The sequence below is a fragment of the Chiroxiphia lanceolata genome, chromosome 3 (genome assembly GCF_009829145.1).
Source record: "Chiroxiphia lanceolata isolate bChiLan1 chromosome 3, bChiLan1.pri, whole genome shotgun sequence".
Lineage (NCBI taxonomy): Eukaryota > Metazoa > Chordata > Aves > Passeriformes > Pipridae > Chiroxiphia > Chiroxiphia lanceolata.
The window spans coordinates 67872350-67887710 of NC_045639.1; the positions used below are offsets into that span (position 1 = coordinate 67872350).

Genomic DNA, 15361 nt, shown 5'->3' on the forward strand with positions numbered 1-15361 from the left:
ACCACTAATCATTGATCTCGACTCTCACAGCGGGAGGAGCAAGAGAAAACAGGCCTCCCCTCTCCCTGGGCTGGGGCGCTGCCACCGTTCGTGGCCGCCGGGCACTACCTGACATTCCTCCAGGAAGGCATGAGCGCCTGCTCCTTCCTCTTCCCGGGCTGCCAAAGTCGAGGGCCCAAAGCCTGAAAGGACCATTCTCAGGGGTGCTCTACATACACCCCTTTCCCAAGGAAACTCCGCTTGCAACTCCGAAATCACCACCTGGAACCACTTCTCCATCAAAGGAGTGGGGTGTGTGGGGTGTGAGCCGTTGGGGGGTTGGGTTTTGGGTGCTATTTCTTTTTTAAAGAAAGAGAGGTTGAAAGAGCGAACTGCCGCTAGGAAGGGAAAGCACAAAGTATATAGCTCCTCCTCTCCCATCTTGCATGTTCCTTGGGCACACTGTCGGAGAAGCCAGGCAGCAGCGGCAGCGTTATAATGCAAATCACAAATCGAGCAACTTTTAATGCTGTTGTGGCTATTTTTTATCTTTCCCCAGGATGGGCTATTTTGGTGTGTGTAAGTTGCTCTCACCCCCCCACACCCCCCGCCCCGCTTTCCCTTTGACTCTTACAATCATACCCTCCCTCCCTTCTCCGCTTGCTTCCCCCACCTCTCCCAAAACACCCGGCAGTAATGATGCACCATCCTCGGTCCTCTCCAGCGGGTCACTTTGCTAGGGCGGGAGGTGAGCAGCCGAGCAAGGGGAACGGCGTTTGCAGGAGTGCGGTGCGGCCCCGCACCGCTGCCCGGCTCAGGCGGGCCCTCCCGGCTGCTGCCTCATTCCTCCGCCGCTGCTCCTGGGCCCTGCCGGCAGCTCTTGGGGACAGCCGGCTCCCCATCTCCGCCCCTTGCTTTTCCCCCTCCAGCCGGGTCCCGGCGGCGGCAGCCTCCCAGCGCCGCCCGAGTGCCTGGAGGAGCCCGGCTGCTGCCCGCGGAGGAGCCAGCGCCGGCGGAGGGGCCTCGGCCGCAGGGCGAACCGGCACCACCTGGCTGCGTTGCCCGCCTTAGCGGACTGGGAGAGAGGGAGAGAAGGAGGGGAAAAGGGAGGGAAGGAGGGAGGGAGGGAAAGAGGGAGGCTCCTCCATACGCGGGGAGAGGCTCCGGCTCCTCAGCTGGGCGCTACCGGCAGCGGCAGCTGCTGTCGTGCTGCACCGCGGGCGGTGACGGCTCCCGGCGCGGCGGGAGCGCGCCGCTGCCGCGGGACCTCAGCTCTAGGGCGGGGGGCTCAAACCTCGGCTGGAAAGTAGAGACAGAGTTTAGTGTGGGTTGTTTTTTTTTTTCCTTTCCTTTCCTAGTGATTGGGCTTTTTTTAATTTTCGTTATTTTTAAGCCCTCCCCCCGCTCTCCTCCTTCCCCCGGCGGCGCGTGTGCCAGCGAGGAGGATGCGCGCCTCCCCCTGCCCGTTCCCCGGCAGCTCCCGCCGCGGCGGCGGGGCGCTGGGGGCCGCGGGGCCGGGGGCGCGCCGGGCCGCACCTGGTCGCACCGCGATGCGCGGGCTGCGTCCCCTGATCTCCCGCACCGCTCCCCGCCGCCCCTCGGTGCCCGAGTCTCCGCTCGCTGGTGTCCAGCGTCGCGCAAACACGCACACGCCGTCACGCACGGAGACACTCACTCAGTGACTCTGCCGAGCTGCCTAGGCTGCCGAGCAGCACAGCGCAGCGCCGCGCAGCCCGCCTGGAGCCTCCTCCCTCCCTCCATCCCTCCCTCTCTCTCTACTCCTCCTCCTCCCTCGCTCCCGCCTGCCGCTCTGAAGGATGCCCGGTAAGTAGCGGCGAGGACCGGCACCTCTGCCGGTGCGTGATTTGAGGGGTTAGGGACTGCTTTATACTGCTGCTGTCCGCCGGGGGGGGCGCGGGGCGAGCGGAGGGGAGGTGACAGCGATTCGAGGCAGGAGGCGGCGTGGCTCGCCGGGTGCTCCTCAGAAGGACTTTTAGCTGCGCGGCCGGGGCTTGAATGTGGGCGCCGAGGGACGGGGTCTGTGCACCGCAGCGGGCACCGGCCGGGGCGGGGGCCCTTCCCCTGCGCTGCGGTTTGCTGCCTGCAGCACCGCGGTGAGTACGGGGCTCCGCGTCTCGACGGGGTCCCCCGGGGGCGGGTAAGGTGCAGAGGGTGCCCTGCCGTGTCTGGGGCTCCCTCCTCGGCGGCTCCGCTCCGCGCCGTGCTGGGACCGGGGCACGGAGGGAACGGTGCCTCCGGTACGCCCCGGGGACTGTCCTCTGCTGCTCCCCACCTCGGTTTCGGTCACGTCCCTAGGGGCTGCCAGCGCGATCCGGCGTTTCGGGAGGCGCGGTGTCACCAATTGGACAGAGAGGGAGCTCCGCCGGGCACCTCACCTGCGGAGAGGAGCACCCAGGTGCTGCGCGCCGGGGCGTGGGGAGGAGAGCGGAGCCCTGACCGGTACGAGAGGGTGCCCGCGGCTCCCCTGCCCTCTCCTCGTCCTGGATGCTCCCTCCTCCTGCTCTGCAGGGGGCTCCGGTGGCAAAACGCTCGTCCCTTAGGGAAGCGTAATGTTTGCAAAATGTTTGCTGTCAATTAGCGGGTGGCTTTGCTCAGCTCGGGTTTGCGCACGGCTAACTCCGCTCAGGCAGGAGCTCAGCTCCGGCTACCAAATGCCAGGGACATCGGGCAAGGGGCTTTTTGTTCTCCTAGGTTGCCTGCTGCGATTTGTGGGAAACAAGCATAAAAGCTCACAGTTGATGGAGATTTTTAAGTGGATCTTGGTAAATCACTGGAATTTTTTTTTCTTACTTTTACTATCTGTACTTTGACAATGATCTCGGTGTGGTTTGCATCCTGGGTATGATAACTACCCCGTTGAAGTCAATGACAAAACTCACAATTAACTTCAGAGGAAAACGGTTCTAGTCAATACAGAATGAAAGGGAATGGGCAGAAGGCATAGGGATGGTGAAGTGAGAGAGATGTATAAAAGATGGTGGAGAGAGATGTATAGAAGAAACTTAATTTTTAAAGGTAGGGTTTTTAACTGAAGAGCTTTAGCAGCACTGTGCCAGAAATATCTTCTAGATTTTCATTACCCCTTTGCACTGGTAAAATACTGGAATGATTTCTTAATGTGTGTGATATCAAGATGGGCTGAAGCCCATTGCTTTAACCACAGACATTATAAAGTATTACTTAATACCTTATACTTTTCCAATGCTGTATATCTTTGTTCTCACTAAAAAGTTGAAAGCAGAAGGAGACCACTGAGACAATTAGATGGGCTCCCATTGACTTCAGTGGCCTGTGATCAGGCCCAGAAGGGCTCAATAGAGAAGTAACAAGAGAAACGTAGTACAGTTCGTAAGGAAAGGTGTTGTATAAGCATTTAACTCATGAACACCCTCCTTCTAGAGAGAAGAAAAATCTAAATGCACATTAATTTTTTATCCCATTTTTAAGAACTCTTTCACAACACAGATACAAATAAGAAAGAATGCTTCTGATTAATAATTAAAATGCCCATATTCATATGGACTACAAAGAAGATTTTGTGCAAAAAAGAAAAATCCATTAGCAAGTGGAAGTTCTAGTTCACAGAATGTCCTCTGTTCAGTGTAGTATTTAGATTGGGAGTAGTCAGACATCTAATGAAGCACCAAATAAAAGTATTGATATTCAAATGGCGAAAGCTGGTCTTATTTCTGTAACCTGACTAACCACTGTAAATTGCTTGGAATGCCTTAAAAAAGAAAATGTGATTCTTAATTTTTTTCAAATCTAAATGTTGAAAGATCCCCCAAAATGCTGAATGTGATAAAAAAACTTGTCAGGTATCAGAAATATGCTATATGAAGAATGTGATTATTACATTATAGGTGCGCTGGGGTGACGTTGGCCGGAACTCACCAAAGCTGTGCTACCATTCTCCTCCTCAGATGAATAGGAGAGAGAAAATGTATCAAAAAACTCGTGGGTTGAGACAAGGACAGGGAGATCGCTCAGTGGTTATTTCACATGCAAAGCAGGCTCAACTTCGTAAAATTTGTTTAATTTATTACCAGAGTAGAATAACAAGAAATAAAAGATAAATCTTAAACAGCCACCTTTCCCCTACACACACCTGCTCAACCTCCCTCCGCTCCCCTTCTTCCCAGGCTTAACTTCACACCCTAATTCTCTACCTCCTCTCCTCCATTGGAGCAGGGGAGATAGGGCCTGCAGTTCTTCATGGGTTGCTTCAGTGTGGGTCCCATACACAAGGTGCACTCCTTCAGGTACACACTGTTCCTGCGTGGGTCCCCCACAGCAGGATGCTACTCCTCCTCTCTCCACAGGGTCACAGGTCCTGCCAAGAGCTTGCTCCAGTATGGGCTTCCCATGGGGTCACAGACTCCTTTGAGTATCTACCTGCTCTGGCATGGAGTCCTCCATGGACTACAGGTGGATCTGTGCTCCATCATGGACCTGCACAGGCTGCAGGCACACAGCTGCCTCACCATGATCTGCACCATGGGCTGCAGGGCAGTCTCTGCTCTGGCACTTGGAGTACTGACCTTGGTGTCTGCAGAGCTATTGCTCTCACATACTCTCACTCTTCTCTCTGACTGCAGTTTCTATTTCTCAGGTGGTTTTTTTTTCCTCCCTTCTTAAATCTGTTATCCCAGAGGTGCTACCACCATTGCTGATAGTTCACCTGCCTTGGCCAGCCGCAGATCTTGGAGCCAGCTGGCATTGGCCCTGTTGGACACAGAGGAAGCTTCTGGCAGCTTCTCATAGAAAGCACCCCTGTATCCCCTGCCACTACCAAAACCCAATACAAGAAGAAATATAACCTTTTTCAGTAATGGTCCAGTAATAATATTTCCCTTTTAAGTACAAGTTTGTGTTAATAAGCAAGGATAAAAAAAGTTTGAGGTGCTGCACCTCTTGTTCAGCTTTATTAGTAGGTATCTGGTAGAATTCTCATTGAAGTGAACTGAATGTGTCACTAATACTTAACTGTGAACAGATTAAGATGTTCATGTTACAGTGGGAAAAAACCCCTACAAAGTGGACAAATGCTTCACTGATTATCTCTTCTCTCCTTGCATGTACAAAGGCAAGACAAACACTTCATTCTTTAAATGTCATATTATAGGTTTCTTTCCAATTTTCCTATGAATTTAAATGTTTCTTTTATCGTGTACCTTATATGGAAGTGAAGGGTACATATTTTATGAGGCATTGCATGGAGGAAAATTTTGTCCACTCTACTTTGTTGCTTCCTTTCTTTTACACTCTATCTACTGTTTGCTAACACATTGTAATGCCACAACCTATTTTTGTTGATAATACTTCCATTTGAACTCAAATATGAAAAATAGGGTAATCATTTCCATATTAAGGGTTTTGAGCATTTTTCTTTTGGTGGGGGAGGGGGGAGAGGGGAGTGATGGTTCTTTTTTTAGTGTCCAAAGCAGTGCTTAATGCTCTTTGCTTTCTTGGATGAAGAGAGTCGGTAGTTCTAAAATTGAGGATGCATATTTGAATAAATCTCTGGGTTTGTCTGCGAGCCGTTGTTTGAAATTCTTTGAAATTATTTTTTTCATTTTGGTGTTTCAATACTTACTCTTCATCTGTGTATGTAGAGACTCAGATATGTTCTTGTGGACAGCATCTTCAAAATAGAAATTTAGGGTTTTAAGGCTTACCTGTGACTGAAGAGTATATAAGATTTGAGTATTTAAAGCTGGGTTGAATGAAGCCAGGTAGTGAAGTACTGGGAAATTCCAGGACATGATTCTGAATAACCATTACTCACTTGTAGCATCTTTATAAACCTCATCCTGTTTTGAGGAATAAGTACTGTTCATCTTTATTTGGATTACTATTTCGAGACTATTTTTGCTGTCCCTGGTCTGACTCTGAAACATGTTTATGCCCTTGTATTGCTATGGTTGTTAAGTGAATGATAGCCAGTATTTACAAGTCACTTGGTATTTGAATCTAGGAAGCAATATTAGTTGGATTCTCAAAAGTCACCTGAATTTTGACATTACTACACTTTTAAAAACATTTTCAAAATAAATTTTATTGGTTTTTAGTCCTACAACATATTCATCAGGTAATTTATTTAGAACTATATTCTTCTATTCAACAATTTAAGAACAAAAGCCTCCACTGTCGCTCAAATCAATCAAAATATTGGGTTTAGGTTATACATTGTACATATGGAACATGGCATGTAAAGCAGATGGTATGTAAAATTATGCATAGCGTGTCTGGAGAACCATACAATATCTAAATACAGTGCAACAGAACAAGGAAAGAGTGTCATATGCAACTTAAAATATCAATCACTGGACTATGGCTAGTCTCAACTGTGCTTTGTTTTCATGTGTGTATATGTGTGTGTATGTGTGTGTGTGTGTGTGTGTGTTCAATTTTCTCTTACTGCAGTCAGGACATTTCCTTGATAATATGATCTTCCTTAGAAAAGCACGCAGACTGAAACGATATGCTACTAGCTAAATGAAATAAAGATGAATATACAAGAAAAAGTAGTTTGGTTCAGATTGGGTTCAGAACACAAATGCACGTAAAAAAATAATGAGAACAGAACTTTCAGTCTTTTAAGGAAAATATTTTAAGGGAAATGGCCAGACACCATTTACTACTAAGACCGGCTTTTTCTCTGTTATTTGTGCTCTTGGTTTGCCCAACCCAGCAATAGCACTTAACAGTACTTCTGTCCTGTTGCATAAATTCTGGGTTAGCTCCACAATCTCTCTCTCTTAAGTATTACAAGTCTGTAAGCACAAAGTTTCTTCCTGAACAAACAAGCATTACTGTGCATTGTTAACACAATCAGATGAAATGGTAATTGCAGAAAGATTCACATCAGCAAACCCCTTTAATAAATATTGGTTCTTAAGCATCTGTTGACCTCAAAGGGACCTAATCACATTTAGTTGAACAAAGATGCTTTCGTGGTCAATGACCATGAAAAGTAATAATTTTCCCAAGTTTATTCAAGTGTTTAAATCCATGGTTATAAAATGTTTTCCGCATTAGACAACTTCAAATTTAAATATTTCTGCTTTTTTTTTTAATGTTTTGTATACTTTAGAAGTACTGCAGGCTATTAACTGTTTTAAAAAGAGTTGCACAGCTGTGCTCTTTCATATTTCTAACCCAAAAGAACAAAGATAACATGTAAATGTTGAAGTTTATAGTGAAGGACTACTACAAAATGAACTTTATATATAATCCCAGGAACTAACACTGCACAAGGTAGACTTTAATAGCCAATTTTGTAAAATTCAGACATTTTTCAAGAAGTCAGACTGAAGGTATTCCCACATGTTTAAACTGTTGCGTATCCCCAAACGTGTAAAGCTTTTCAAGCTACCTGAGTTGATACAGCATGTTTCACACTAATAAATAAAAAAAATAAATAAATAGATAATTCTTGTAGTTTTTGCACACCAACACTCACAGTCCTTATGGATTGTATTTTTTGCAACAGTGTTGCTTAAAATACAGCTCTCTGTCTGGGGGAAAGTAACACATTTGTCCTAATACATTACGGAACAGTGTCTATCAATTAATTTATTTTTGGACATTAAAGAACTTTTATCCACTTAAATCACTGTAATACAATCTTGCATTATAATGGCTTGAACAATCTTGACTGCATACAGTTGCTGGAGTCTCCAAAGAACTGTCATAAGTAAAATTATTAGGCTGTATTATATCAAACACATATTCAGAGTCTATCAAGGGATGACACGATTTTACATAACACAAATTATTAAAAAATATCTGTGACTAAAAAAAATTATTTGTAAAAGGACTTAATAAACCAATTTATAATACATATATAAGCACCCTTTTTCTTTGGAATTATGCAAAAGAAATATTAATATTCATGATTAATCCTATGTGGAATTAAGTGGAAAGTGAAACAACAAATAAGGGATTTGTCCTCTACAACAGGTACTTAAGCTTGCTCAGCAGCATGTAAACTTTCTGCACTAGCTGATGGACTTTCAACCTACATCAAAATCTTCCTCTGCAACCTGACATTGCTGCTATGATGACAGGATTAGAAAACTGGCACCTCATGGGAGACAAGTCAGTTTACATCAATGGAAATGGCTTTACACTGCATCCTGAAATCTGTGCAGACAGGTTTGTTTCTATTTTTCCTCTTACTATTATAGAAGGCATGGCTTTTGCCAGGTATACAGGCACAGTTGAGTTTGGTAAAACCCAGAATGAACCTAGCAACAAAGTTGGAAATGGTAGAGATATATGAAAAATATGATGTGTTTTGTTGAGGTTTTTTCAAGGAGCAAAAAAATGCACTCTTATGAAAGATCCTTAAGACAAAAGCAAAACATAAAATAAGTGCAACTGAGGTTAAAGATAAAATTATGAAATTTGAGTTACCTAACATGTTCTGGCCACAGGAGAAGTAACTAAAGGTGACATACCGATAGAACAGGAGCCTGAAAAGAAGACTAAAGCCAGAAAATAACCATTTCCTCTGTTGGAAATCCAGATGGCCCTAACAGATTTTGTGTGCGTTTGTATACACATTTATCTGTGTGTATACATGTGCATACATATATATTTTTTTCTTTTAATATCAAAAATCTGTGTAATGCTCTACTTTGTTACTGCCTGATTTCCTCACCCCAGCAGGGATTTGGTGGTTGTTCTTCCTGTATGACCATCAAGTTACAGAGGAAGATATGACAGCACAATAAATAGCTGAGAGTGGTTAAACTGTTTCCTGAAGGTAAAACAGCAGGGTCTAATGGTTCTCCTGCAGAATGTTTTAAACCCAAGGTTATAAATAATAGCCAGTGCTGTCAAAGTAAAAAAGAAAAAAATAGTAGCCAAATCCTGAAAAGGAAGAAAACAAAGTGAACCTACACGTAAGTGTCTGAAGTCAGTGCTACATAATGTCCTGAAAAACATGAATCTGAAAGATATTTTGTCAGCTATAGGCTAGTGTCATCTGCAATCACAGTTAAGATCTTGCTGTTAAGACTTGGAAAAGCAACTACAGTCTTACTTTGGAGAAAGATTTTGGAAAGATTATCAGTGAATGTAATGTGAAGCTTTTAGGGAAATGGAAAATGACAGTAGAGCAGTGAAGTATTTATTAGAGCATTTTTTAAATACATTAAATAGATACAGCATTTTTTCATAACAACTTTTGATGCTGAAAAGACAGTTGACTGGAGTGAGTGGAGCTAACTTTAGCATGATGTCAGAAGTAAGATTTGGGGGAAAATATGTTGGACAATTTGGTGCTGTATGTCCTCACCTTTGTAAATGCCGTATAAGTATAAATAATGTCAGAGGTGACAGCAAATCCTTTCTCTTTATAATTTCACATTCCTGCCTCTTGTAAAAGGATTAATCTCAAAAGTAAAGTAAACCAGATTTGCAGTGGGAAAAAAGTCTGTCAGTGGAGAATCTATCAGTATAGTCAAACAATATGTCTTTATTTGTCTTTTGGTGGAAAATTACATCCCCGAGTGGTGATGCACAGTCTATATAAAATAATCTATTCTAATCTTTTTGGCAAATAATTCTGCAAAATAAAATATGACTGATAAGCTTTTTACCAACCACAGAGTTTTCACTCAGAGGAAAAGAAGATTTGAGGAGAATTAGTGAAAAATTTGTCCTAGGATTAGAAGTTCTCAGTTTGCATATGAAAAAAACCTGGTTACAACTGACTGCTAGCTATTCTTTCAGTATACTCTGTTCAATCATCTGAACTAAGAATGAAGTTCACTTCTTTCAGATATAGCCAAAAACATGGGCTTCAGAAAGCTGAACTGTGCAACTGCAGATAATGGAAACTCAGACCTTGATTCTGATGTACCTAAAAACGTGTCATTTCAGTTCCTTCAGGACTGTTCCCTGGCTACTAGTGAGGTAGATCTAGGTACATATAAATCAAACAGCTCTTTCTTCCCTTATATATTGGACCTACAGTATTGTAACTGCCTTTGTGTCCCTCCTGGTGGCTAGCGAAGGGACTATTTATGGTGCAGATACCTCAGAGTTTTTGTATACCTCCATCTTACACAACTTAATAGCAAGAAACAACAAAGCATGAATTTCCTGGCAGAAGCTTTACTTATGAGAATTATCCTTGAACAGAAATTATTTTCTTTAACAAAAATGGATTGAAAAGATTGATCTGGCATTCTGATTTGTCATTTTTCTTGTTCTGTAAAAAAGCAATCTAGAAATTTTTTGTTTGTTTGTTTCAGAAACAAATAGCATATAAGTTTTTTACTGATGTGTGCATTTTATTTTTTTATGCAATTTTTTTGTTTTTGTGGAAGGAAGAAAGAATTTCAATGAGGAGAAGAGGATAAATAAGAAAAGGTGATAAGAATAGTTTCTAAATTTTCAAACCATTTTCTCTTTTACAAAAAGTAAATATATCTGATTAATGTCTCTTTATTATTCATCATCTTGAAAATATTCTGTATTAAATAAAAAAAATCAATTTTTCTTATGTCACTTCAGAATGGATCAAAACTTTTTACTCTGAAAATCTTTTCTTTGAAGATATTTCAGTCAGCTGTCAGGAAAAAACTTGTAGCTGGTTGAAATTTCTTTAAAATTTAGATTTGTCAGACATATAAGTTTATTGAAAACAGAGCTGTCCGTAGAAAAGACATATTTTCATATATTTTTGTGCACTGTGATCATATGTTAATTAAAAGATATATTTTCCATTTTTTCTTAATTTATAAGGTGATTTTTTTGGTAAAAATAAAAATAAGAAACCGAAAGAAGTCCTCAGAATATTGACACAAGATTCTTGATTTATCCCAAATTAAAATTTTTTTCTTCCTAAGCTTTGAAGATTTTAAACTTCCTTTTGCAACTTCCAAAAGAGAATTTCAAAAGCTCCAGTTGCTTTTCCTGATGGGGAGAATACTTCTTGACCCATTTCAGAGCAGACACAACATTGGGTAGATCATGGTTTTAGTCTAATGGATAAAGTGGAAATATTGGAAGTTTTCCAGGTGCTTTTTTCCAAAGGTACTTGCTTCGTGGAAGGTTGATTATTTTATTCCTAAATACATTGAGGAAGACATTAGGTGAGAAGAGAAAGAAAGAGGAAAGGAATTGTCTCTTTGCTATAGCGAAAGAAAATAGTGACTGAGAGATCAGGTGTGTCTTTTTAACAACATTAAGAGGGAAATGCCTTTTGACTGAACAATATATAGGCTCAGGAGGTAGAATTAAAATATAGGTAGAGACTTAGTGTGCAGCTTGAAAACAATCTAATTTTTTTAGTGCAGTTTTTCAGCACCTTAAGTTGAATATGTGTTGTTTATATGACTTGACATGGATCAGTAAGTAGTGCTTATGGACGAGACAGCTTGCCTCTAGACTCGGCTGTGTGATCAGCACCAGTGCACTGGGTCAATATGTAAAGCACAGCATGGAGATACAGTGTAAATCCCCAGCATGGTGGTAGACAGAAGGTGACCACTCACGTCTGTTTATCCCCCAGGGACACAAGAGCACAGATTTGTCAGGGTTTGTCTCTTTTATTCCAGTAATAATGAGAGATTAATTGGGAATGTTTACTGTTGGGAGAGTATTTGGGAATGTTTGTTGCTTACATGTTTGAGAGTTTTTTTCTATTACAGCTGCATTTCTGCTCCTTGCCTATAATTTTCATAAGTAAATTGAACAATGCAAGGCCTCCCTCTAGCCTGAAGGTCAGATAAGCGTGGCCACTTCCATATGGTTAAGTTCCCTTAGCCTCCCAAGCACAGGCTGCATCCAGTCTGTCCCTTGGGAGCAATCCCCAGGCTGGGCTAGTGCCCTAGCTGTGCCCAGGAAACCCTTGGGAGACAGCTAGTCAAGTAGCCAAGATCACGAAAGTGTCAGAGACTGCCCTGAGATTTTATGCTTTAGAAAAAAAAAATAGTTCCAGGGCATGAATCCATGCCCTACCACTATTTAATTCATTTCCATAGATGTAGTCCTAGTACTATTTAGGTCAGTGTGATTCCAAACACATAGACATTGTTTATTTACTTTTCTTGTTAGGAATGAACTCATTTAAGTGGTGCTACTACAGCCCAGCATGACATTTTTGCAAATAGTGAACAAGGGGCTTAATATTTGTTTGTAACAGTCATTAACTGTGGTATATGCAATAATATTCTGAAAGCAGTGGAAGATTTGAATGTGGCAAAATGTTTCAGGAAATGGTGTTCTGCATTATTTATCGTTACATTTCTCATAATGCTGGGTTTCAGTTTATACAGAAATTGCTGTTATAGGAAAGCTATTATCCATTTACAGTGCATTTGTTATCAGAAATTTATAAAGTATTGAAAAATCTGTTTTTTCAGAGGTACAAAACAGTAAAGGTACAAGCACTTCTTTTCAAAGTGTAGTTGGTTGACCCGGACCAGATACCAGGTACCCACTAAAGCCACTCTCTTACTCTCCCTCTGCAACTGGACAGAGGAGAGAGAAAAAAAAAACAGCTAAGAATTCATGAGTAGAGATAAGAGCTGGGAGAGGTCAGTTACTAATTACCTTCACGGGCAAAACAAGTACTTACATTTATTATTACAGGATAAGAGTCAAAGAGTGAGAAATAAAATAGTCTTAAAAAACACCTTCCTCCCACCCCTCCTTCCTTCCATGTTCTCCTACCTCCCCCTCAGCGGTGCAGAGAGACAGGGAATGGGGGTTATGGTCAGTTGTTGTTTCTGCCACTGCTCAGAGAGAGGAGTCCTTCTCCTGCTCCCATGGGGTTCCTCTCAGGGGAGACAGTCCTCGATGGACCTCTCCAGTTTGAGTCCATCTCTTGGGCAGCAGTTCTTCTCAAACTGCTGTCCCATGGGTCACTCCTTCATGGGGTGCAGTGCTTCACGAATGATTTGTACTGACGTGGATCCCCCACAGGCGTCGCAAGTCCTACCTGGGAAAAACCTGCTCCAGCATGGGTTTCCCTCTCCACGGGCTGCAGGTCTCCAGCAGGACCCTGCTCCATCCTGGGCCTCCCACGGGGTCACAGCTTCTTTCATTCATCCACCTGCTCCAGCATGGGCTCCTCCATGGGCTGCAGGTGGGTCTCTGCACCCCGATGGTCCTCCATGGGCTGCAGGGGCACAGCTGCTCCACCATGGTCTGCACCACGGGCTGCAGGGGCCTCAGCTCCAGTGCCTGGAGCACTCTTCCCCCTCCTTCTGCACTGACCTTGGTGCCTAGGTTGTTATTCCCATGTTCTCACTCCGCTCTTCCCTGGTTGGAATTTCTTCTGCGTAACAATCTTTTGTTCTTAAATATGTTGTCACAGAGGCATTACTATTGCTGCTACTTGGCTTGGCCTTGGCCAGTGGCAGGAAGCCCATCCTGGAGCTGGCTGGCATTGGCTCCACGGAAGAGGGGAAGCTTCTAGCAACTTCTAACAGAAGCCACCCCTGTAGCCCCCCCAATACCAAAACCCAGCCACAGAAACCCACTACATTACTAATTTTTGCCGAGAATGCAAATGGTGACAAAAAATATTTATTTGCTAGAATATTGAGTATTCTGTGTGTCAGGAAAAAAAAAAGACAAAACTTTTAGAGTGTGGTCTCAGAAATCAAACTCCTTTCTGCTTTAAAATAGACTTTTTAGCTAACTGAAAATTATGTTTACACAGGATAGTTGGATACAGTTCTAATAAGTAATTGTATGATTGTGGACTAATTGCATAAGAAAAACAGTATTTAATTTAGTTGTGGGGGGAAATACATTTAATTTATAGCAATTCTTATCTTAAGATATGAATTTTTTTATTTCTCGGTATTTAGCATCACTGTGCATCTTTTGCAACATCTACTCATCTTAGTATGATGTAGCTAGTAGAAAAGTCATCTTTTCTACTCTTTCTTCATCTTTTATTGGTGAGCTTTTTCAAGGCTTTATATTCTCACTGTTGCGGGATAGCACAATTTCAAAAATAGTGACTATTAATCTGGTTGTGGGTAAATTAAAATGTTGCCTAGAAGAGATTCTACGTCTCATCATAATCCTTCAATACCAGTTTTGTGGTTCATGGGTTGCATATGTAAATTGCAGTGCTTTTGGGGGAAAGATAACTACCAGAGAGCTGATAATTTCTCACCAATGGTAAAATAATTGCCTCCAAATGCTGTGACTCCAAGTGTGTGGTAAGACTGAATCTCAGGGGGAAAGTCATGGGGTGCCAGTGCCTTCTCTTAACATTGCTTTCAATTTGGGCTCCAGCAAGCTGCATTTATTTATTACTTTTGGAGGCTTCAAATTGGGAGAAATAACAAATCTAAATTTTTAGCCATTTCTTTCTCTAAGTGATGCCTTTATCTCTCAAGGGAGTTTCAAGGAGTCTGATTTAACTATAGCATAAGCACATATATAATGAACTTGATGAACCCATCCTAAAAAAAAAGGATCTGAATCTGATAAATTGGCAGTAGTCAAATATCAGTTTTATTATTCAGTAGGAGCTATTTGGCTTGATCAACAAAGTGAAGATTTTTTTAGAAAATTGAAACTTAATGAAGCATACCAGGATTTTTAGCTTAGCTTTGGTTTGGAAGTTGAGGTGACATATTTTGCTTTAGTGAAATCACTTACTTTGCTTTAGTGAAATCACTGAGTTCCCTAAAATTCTTCATGCTTGGAAAATTACATCCAGCATGTAACTCCACAAATATATTTAGAAACAATAGGGTAGTAACGAATATTGAAAAATCCCTGGTAAAAAATTGAGAAACACACTGTATGATTATTCATGATATATATCTGCATATTGATTTTTACTTTATTCTTAAATATATATTGTACATACTCTTACCTAAATATAAATGCATTTTTTCAGTTGGTATAGCATGTAATGATTAAGGAGACCTGAGTGCGTTCTAAAAAGTTTAACTTATTTATCAGCGATACTTAAAAAGGAATAGTTAAGTAAGTAGATCTAAAGCTGGCCTGGAGCTTCTTTGGTGTGTGTCTGAAGCATGTCTGCTATCTACAACTGTAATTCATGATCTAAAGAGCATCCTGCTCCTTGTATCCTGCTGTAACGCCTCTAGTGCCTCTGCCTTTATCTTCAGTTTTGTCTGCAGGGATGGTAGCTCTCAGCTGGTGAATACAAGTCATGCAGTCCAGAAGACAACGAATTCATACCACGCAGTAGCTAACGGATAGTGAACTAGTAGCCAGTCTCAAATCTGGGTCAGACACAGAATGTGCCACAAGTCAGATTTCTTGAGGTGTCTTTCTTTTGAAGATGAGGCTTTTTCACCCAGCCTGTTTCTTGGGAAAAGCTCCACAATTATAATCCAGCTCTGCA

General features: G+C 42.4%; 1 protein-coding gene across 3 annotated transcripts in view; it reads left to right on the forward strand.

Moving 5' to 3' along the window:
• Positions 1–1524: 1524 nt before the first annotated feature.
• The window catches only part of HS3ST5 (heparan sulfate-glucosamine 3-sulfotransferase 5), a 192508-nt gene continuing 178671 nt past the window's right edge, over positions 1525–15361 (forward strand). The window contains exons 1-2 of one of the 3 annotated variants that reach the window (XM_032683946.1): positions 1928–2093; positions 7966–8160. The gene's annotated coding sequence lies outside the window, so the exon portion shown is untranslated. Of the gene's footprint in view, positions 1804–1927; positions 2094–7965; positions 8161–15361 lie in introns of those variants that run through there. The other 2 variants (XM_032683944.1, XM_032683947.1) reach the window with 2 other exon arrangements.